Raw genomic sequence first — 6,468 nt, 5'->3', positions numbered from 1 at the left:
TGTGTCCAACAGTCTGCAGCAATCGACTAATTAAATACCCTAATAAACTAATTTTGATATATATACTTTTAGTAATATTGCTTAGTATGAATAGTAAGCTTGGCCCAAGTTGCAGCTCAATAAATAAATATTTGCTTGGACGCAGCTATTACAACTTTAGTGGCAACTGTTGCTTTGGCCAGGGTATTTAAGCCAACCCTTTGGGCAATAAAAGTCCACGACAATGGACAACAAAACTGTAAGCGAAAAACAAACAAAATACAAAACATTTCAACAGGAACAACATGTAATTTTTGAGCAGCTTCAGTCCTCGCTGCAGTTGCTGCTCAAATGTTACCCCAACCACCCAGCAACAGCAACAGTAACAACAACAACAACAGCAGCAGCAGCAGCAACAGCAACAAAAGTCAAGCTAACCATATGCAATGGTTTTGGCTTGGCTCTCGGGGTCACGACACTTTTTGTGGCTAAAACCACAGACAGCAGTCAAATAGTGGGAGAAGTATGGCAAAAAGGCAACCCAAGGCCTAAAGCTGATGCCTCTGCTGCTGCTGCTGCTGCTTCAGCTGCTGCTGCTGCTGATGTTGTGGCTTATTGTTTGGCAGTTGGCGCAACAGTTGGCGCGGCTGGACATTTTGGCCAGCGCAATGGGAATGGCGTTGGCGACTGCCTGGCGTCAAGAGAATGCGTTGCGCTTGTTCCTTGGCTTTGATTTCGTTGGCATTGTGGCCATTTTCTAGGAAAAAAATGTTACATGAAATTAATAAATAGGCAAATAAATGTTAAACAGCTGCTGTTTTGTACGTGTTCCTCTCTTGTTTGTTTGTTTGTTTCTGGCATTGTTGCTGATGTTGTAGCACGGTAGCCATTGTGCTGCACACAGGGTGGTGGTGAGTGAGTGTTGTGCGCCTCTTCCACCCACAACTCGTCTGCGCTTTTGGCATTTGCATAACACCAAAAAGACAGAACAGAAAACAAGGCACAAAGTTCAGCAGACAGGACTTGGCTTCCCAGGCTTAGCTCCCAGCTCCAGTTGTTGCTGTTGTTGCCACTGCATGCCAAATCCTTTTTATGCAGTTCACAGCAATATGCTAAGCTGCAGTATGGAACTAATGCACTCATATAGCAATCTAGCATGCTACGCCCTCACCACAAGCGTCTGCTGGGTCCCTACACTGACAGAAAAGCGTAGCAACTGCCGAGTCAGCAGCAGCCCAGGCAACAGCATCAAATGGAAAACATAATAATTCGTCTATAATTTATACACAATTGTACACAAAATGTGTACAAACATAATTTACACATAAACAAGACGATGGATGAAAAAAAACCAAAAAACTGCAACATCATCACAACAAGCTGATGGCGAACTTGTTGAGGAGGGGACAGCGGCAACCAAAGTCAAACCGGGTGACTGAGAAATTGATCAACGCTGTGGCGGGACATAAACTAAAAGCTTATTTAACATTAATTTCGCCACGAAAATCACACAGCAATTTTAAACATCAGTTACATGATGCAGGCAGGCAGGCAGCCAACCAAGCAGCCAGCAACCAGCTAGACTCGAGAACGTTGCAAACCCCAGAGCAACATGCGAGACGTCGCCCCACTTGTGGCTGTGTGCTTGTAATCTAAGCTGCCATTAAACAAAATACAAGAAAAACTTACGAAAACATATGCTACATATTACCGCCCGAACTGAGAGTAGTTCGGTCAAGTGGCGCAGCGGACGGGGACAGAGCAGACAGCTGGGGAATTCGTAAAAGAGCAAAAATTGTAGCTGGAGACAGGGCGGAGGTGAGAGACGATTCGTATAGCGCATAGTGACGGAAGTAAAAAGCCAGTCGCACAGTGGTAACAATTGACATATTTTAAGCTACAATATCCAATTGAAATTTATATTTAAATGAACACAAATTATGTCTCAACAATGTTGGTAATTATTTTCAATTTACTTTTTCTTGTGCTCAACTTTAAACTAAAATATATAATTATTGTTCATACCATAGTTGCGACTGGTACATCGATTGCTTGCACAAACTGCTTGTGGGAGAGTGGCTGCGGCCTCTGAGCACTGGAGCAATTGCACCTGCCTGAGCCTGCTCTGTTTTGGTTTTGAGTATTTTTTTTTTGCTTTTGCGTTGAACTGTGGGGCCATGTGCGATGCCGCTACAAGCAGCCAGCGTACCGCAGCAAGCCACAAAGATTTAGAGCGACATTAGAGCAGTCAATCCATCATGACTGAACATTACCATAAATTACACAGAAATAATTGATTATTACGAGTAGGCACAGAGCGACCAAAAGAGCGAGTCAAGGCGCACACAAGTTGCAACAAGTCTGCAGTTCATTCATCTATGTGTGTGTGTGTGTGTTTTTTTTTTTTGTGGGGGCAAGCTGCTGCTGCTGCTACATTGCTTTACGCAGTTTAGCGAGCGCGCAACGATTTAGTTTAAATTACGCTGAGAAGATGCGCAACTATCGCTGGTCAACCACAAGTTGCTTACCCTCTTTTCTGCTTTAAGCCAGTTGTGCAATCAGCGCATAGACTAAGCACTTTGAACTTATAAACTTGGTCCACAGCCTGTTGTGGCCAGTGAGCTCTCTGCTAGGCTGAGTAATTGCACTGGACGCAGCGACAACAAATTTCCACGCAGTTAAACAAATATTTGTTTAACTAGCCTACAAAAACGCCCCACTTTGAGTGAAGGCAATCAATTCAACAAATTGCAGTTAAAGTTAAAAGAAAAATATAATTAAATTTAAAAGATTACTTAGATACATTTGTAGATATTGTAGATTACTTGATATGCGTAATAGGAAATGCAGATTAGTTTGATAATTTAGCTTGAACACTAAACTGATTTTGATTGATTGCAGCGGAACTTTTAAGTTACTGTTTGGCAATATTAAGTTAAATTATTTATGTAATATAATCGTAATGATCAGATACATCTCATTCAGATTAAATAAAACTAGAACTGGAACTTATTGGGAAAAATTTTAAATAATATAAATACAATTACAATTACTTAGATGTTGCTTTGTCTTTTAGTTTTCAAAGAATTTATTTATACATTTTCCAAGTCCCCCTCTCCCTCCGGCTAACATGCGCTTTAACTATCTGCATACGCTTCGAGTGAAAATTTAAACAGCGAATACTCTTGAAACTTTGTAGTGCCGCCTTTTTATTGAGGCAACTCAATATTATAACGAGCTTCATGCTATATCTTTAGCCAAATCAAGGGTGGCCAATACCAGAGCTACTTAGACAAGGAGTGCGGTGAGGTGCGGAGCTGTATGCAGCGTTTAATAAGGCTACTGTCGCTTTGATGATGCTTTGAATGATTGCAAGTGGCGATAATAGGCAAGCAAGTAAGTCTGACAAAGACAAAAATATGTGGAGAGAGAGAGTGAGAGAGACTGACAGTATGTCAAGTGGAAATGAATGTAGCTTTATCGCCAGCAGAGAGCTCGTTGGAAGTTTATTACAGTGACATTTCAATTCTTCTGATTGGGATGATTTCCGTACGCCAAAGTCAGAGTATCTTGAATTTCTCTGCAGCCGTCTATATCGATCTTTGTGACTATCGCTGTTGCAGTTTCTTGAAGCTTGAAATTGATTGATCGTCGACTGTTTATTGAGTGATTGATATAAATGCTGTTTGGCAGCAATTCCAAAGCCGCCAGAGTCGAAAACAATAGTTTCAATTACAATGGCCGCTAACAGGCCAAGAAAGCTCACTCCCTCTCTCTCTCGCTCTTTCTAACTCTCTTTATTTTTTTTGTTTTTTGCTGGCCAGCTAGGCATTTGTATTGAAAGCTATGCTAAAAATATTATTAGGCACTGAAATATTGTGTTTCCAAGGTGTTCGCACGCCAGCTTCAGCTTCAAGCTGCGCAACACTAGCAACACGGGCTTCGTTCGGCTTATCAAGATGCTTTCAATGTGCCGTTTAGGATTTTCATTTGTAGCATTTAGCTTAGCAATGCAAAAGAATAAAAATAAAGTACAAAACCAACTCTAGTGGGCGCAATATGGTGCAGCATAGCTTTAGTTAGTTTGTAGACTGGACGACTGTTGCTGTTGCTTCTGCCACGTTGCCGGCACTCGTAAATTACAATAAATTATGTTGAAACTGATTATGCGGCACAATTTATGAGGCCCTTTAAGTGGGCGTGTGCACTTTTATTTTATTGTGAATGATGATGTAAATGATGTTGGCAGGCACATTTTCATATTGTTGTTGTTGCTGTTACGGCTGCTGCTGCTGCTTCTCAAAATGGGAAACTGGGTACTTGGGTCGAGCTGTGGGTCGAGTTGAGCGCGGGTCAAGTTTTGGGCGACAAGCTGGGTGATGGGTTAATGAGCCGAGCGACTCGTTTAAGCATTGCCTATTAGAAAATAATGTGTCAAGGAGTACGAGAGTAAGACGTAGTATAAAATCAACTTAATTTGAAAGTAGTAAACAAAGCTTTATAGTTGGTTATAAAAACGCAAGCAATCAACATGATTTATAGACTTGCAACAATTCAAATAAACGCTTGCTACATAAAATGAGTTCCGTAAAATGGCAAATACTTTACAATAATTAACTGCCCGTGCTTGGCCGTTAACAGGGTAGCTGCTTTTTATAAAGCACTTTAAATAATAAAATAAATAAATAAGCAACAAAAACAGAAGAAAAAAAACAACGACAAGAAAATGTGGGAGTGTGTTAACAACTACAACAACAACAGCAACAACAACGAGAGCAACAAGCACCAAAAGCCTATCAACAACGTCAAATCAGCGACCGCAGCGCACTTATAAAGCACACATCATCATCATCATCAGCAGCAGCAGCCCCAGCAGCAACTGTTGCAGCCGCACAGGCCACAACAACAACAGCTTAAAGCCAAGAGCAACAGCTTTGTTGGCTCTTTGTTGCCTTGGCAGCGCGGCGTAGCAAAAATTTAATTAAGAAAATCAAGCTGAAAACTGCGTTGGGCGAGGAGCAGACGAGCGACGCCAATGACGACGACGACGGCGACGACGCTCCAGCTTTCATATCTGATGGAAAAGCAAGAGCAGCGACAACAGTAACAACAACAGCAACAACGGGCTACGAGCATTGCAAAAATTTGATGCTTTGCTTTGGAGCAGCGATTTGAATCAGTGCGACACAATGAGGACCACCATCAGGCTGAGTTGCCGATATGCCAAGCGACATGCGGGTGTTTGCTCTTGTCAACAGCATCAGCAACAACAACAGCAGCAACAAAAGCGATGGCAATGATTATTCATTGGGCATGGCGCATATAATCACACACACACACACACACACACACACACACACTTGTCTGCAACAAACAATTTCAGCAATTAGAATATCAAGCAATTCAGATCTTCAGCTGTTGCAGCAATTGACATTGCACAGCTCGCACACCCTCCACATAGCTTTGAGTGTAAGTGTATGTGTGTGTGTTTGTGTGTTTTGTTGCTTTAATGACATTTCTGTGGAACAACCAACAACAACAGCAACAAAAATTTAAACGCCCCGCGCTCTGTGTGTGGCTGCTGAAACGAAAGACTTAGGACACAAACTTGCAAATTAAAGCACATTAATTTTACCGCACAGCACACCGAGCAACCCAAATAGCGACTAAAGCCTCTTTTAAGCCTTGCCCGCTGATTGATTACAACAGCTTATGTTGCACTCTCGGCAGCCCAGACGCTTAACTCCTTTGTGCCTGGGAACAGAACAGCAACAACAACAAGAACAACAAACAAACAAACCAAATAAGAGTATCATAATCATAATAATGTTAATAAAAATGGAAAACTTCTAGACGCCATATAAATCAGAGCAAATATGAATTGCTGTAGTTTTTTGTTATGTTTGTTTTGTCTGTCTCTCAAGCTATCGCTGAGCTTGACTGTTTATTTGTTTTGTGCGCTGCTTTACGTTGACTTTTGTCAATTGCAGTGGGTACAGTGTAGCAGCAGCATGAAATAAAATGGTATTAAAATAAAATTGAAATATATAAATATTACTAAATTTAGTTAACCGTTTTAAACTTGCAACTTTTAAGCAAACAAACTTTGTATTAATTAATATTTATTAACTTTAAGCTGAAACTGTTTTATTTGCTTGACTTTAATTAGACAAATTTAGTTAGCCAACATATCTGCTTAGCTAACAATGTTGCAAGCAATTCGCTTTCCATTATTGAATTTTCATTTAGTCAGTTTTGCACTTTCACCACTGTTCAAATGGTGCTGACTGCATTCATTGTTCCACTGCGCTTGTAATTCTGTCTGGGCTGCTCTTTGTGCTAAGTCTGTGTGCAGACTCTGCAGATTGGAGCCGGCAGTCGTTTGCCAGCAGTTGCCAGTTACCAGTTGCAACTTGCTAGTTGTTGTTGTACTTGGAGTCGTCGCCAGCTCGTTTTTGTATTCTTTTTTTGGGGGCCTCCATTGTCTGT

The sequence above is a fragment of the Drosophila busckii genome, chromosome 3R (assembly GCF_011750605.1).
Source record: "Drosophila busckii strain San Diego stock center, stock number 13000-0081.31 chromosome 3R, ASM1175060v1, whole genome shotgun sequence".
In the NCBI taxonomy this organism is placed as follows: domain Eukaryota; kingdom Metazoa; phylum Arthropoda; class Insecta; order Diptera; family Drosophilidae; genus Drosophila; species Drosophila busckii.
Note: the sequence above shows the minus strand (reverse complement) of the source record.